A 2,076-nucleotide genomic window follows, 5' to 3' on the forward strand; every position below is an offset into this window, starting at 1 on the left:
GTACGGCTCAATACACACAATTGTTAAGGGGATGCAGACCAGAGAAAGACTTTCGTCTTGTTTACATCAGGGTCCCCCATTTTCAATTCATCAGGACATAATATGACATACATGACATACAGATATACAGTACTGCTACATCTATACATTTATGACATACCAGATTTACAAATACAGTACTGTTTGTGATACAAAAAATAGTCTAAACATTTGACGAAGAAACTGTACAATGGAGGTGGTTGTAGGTGGTTGTATGTATACAACCACTGTAGTATACTACTACACACTATGCTAATATGTCTATATTACTACCTACTACTATGTTAATAACACTATACTACTATGCACTCAAGACTGTAGCACTCAAGTTCAACACAGTTTAACAAACAATCTCACTGACCCTTAGCTGCCAGAGTTTCGTCAAGTCAAGCGTTTTATTTGTCAAGGCATACAAGTATACAGTGAAATGCGGGTGGTCTTGCCCGCAACGATGTGCATAATACAATAGTAATAACATATAATAGAATCCAATATAACGACATTGTGCAATAAAACAAGTAAACAGAGTAGGGCATATCGGTATATGTACATGAGTTATTTACAGAGCATGGTAGGACATGCTAGGTCCTGTGGTAGTGCAATACACTGTTAGCTACGGATGAGGCACTGGGTCTTTATGTACACTGCTATACAATGCTTATATTATACAATCTCAAGTTATACTATTCTTAAAGTGACCTTTCCTTCTGTAAAGTGACCATACGTGTGAGCGTGTGCAGCAGTGGCTGCTAGTGTGTGGGCGTTTGTACAGTGTGTGTGTGTTGTGTGTGTGTTCATGTGTGCTTGTGTGTGGAGAGTTCAGTGTTCAGGGCTCTGATGGCCTGGGGGAAGAAGCTGAGCCGAAGTCTCTCTGTCCAAGTTGCTGGTGTTCTGGTGCTGTAATCTTACTGACCCTTAGCTGCCAGAGTTGTACCCTTCCTTCCTGTTGACTTGTTATTCACAACTTGTAAGTGGCTTTGGATAAAAGCCACAGCAGCTAAATCACCAAATGTTAGGGTTAGGGTACCGTTCACATTTGAACCGGTACCGGTACCCGATGGTACCTTTTCCGGTACTTTAGTCTCTAAAAATGTAATCTACCTACCTCAGTTGTAAAAAAAAATGTGTCCAAACTAATTTATTATCATTATTATTTATCTAGAACAATTTGTTAATATATATATATAATATAGCAGCGAGCGTTGTCTGCATCTAGCTTTGTAAAGTGTAACAACTAAGTTTTCGGCTTGCCATCGCCCCGACTGCTTTGTTGTTGTTGAATCAAGTCAAATCCTATAAGCGTGTATTGTTGATGTGAACGTGCGTGACTCACACTTCATAGGTTTCGTTTTGCGGTAAACGAAATGTTGACGTCATCGGACTTAAAAAAAATGATAATAAAAAATGTTATCGAAATGTCGGCACCGGTGGATCTCACGTGAATCGGTACCCGGTAGTACCGACGTGATTCGGTCGATACCCTTAAAAGTACCGGATTCCGTACCCATCCCTACTAAATGTAAATGTAAAAAATATAGTTTAAGTTAAGTTTATTTGCAAAAGGGACAGTGCATATTAGGGATGCTCGATATTGGCTTTTTTACCGATACCGATATACCGATATTGTCCAACTCTTAATTTCCGATACCGATATTAATCAACATTAAAAATGTAAATACGCCATAATTAGCCAGAAGGCTAGATTTAATCTGTAGTCCCTGGCCATGATGTTAAAAAGGGCATCAACCTAAAGTGATAAAAAAAAAGTTATCACACATCAACACATCAAATAGGCCGACATAAAATGAATGAATAAATGAATGAATGAATGAATGAATGAATGGATGAATGAATGAATGAATGAATGAATGAATGAATGAATGAATGAATGAATGAATGAATGAATGAATGAATGAATTAATGAATGGATGGATGGATGGATGAATGGACGAATGAAAAAGTTTATTTTTGGACATGTTATTCTCCATATTTCTCCAAACAACTCACGATATCTTGTTCAGTCGAACCAAACAATCA

The sequence above is a fragment of the Notolepis coatsorum genome (assembly GCF_963971535.1).
Source record: "Notolepis coatsorum genome assembly, chromosome: 9".
NCBI classification, from domain to species: Eukaryota; Metazoa; Chordata; class Actinopteri; order Aulopiformes; family Paralepididae; genus Notolepis; species Notolepis coatsorum.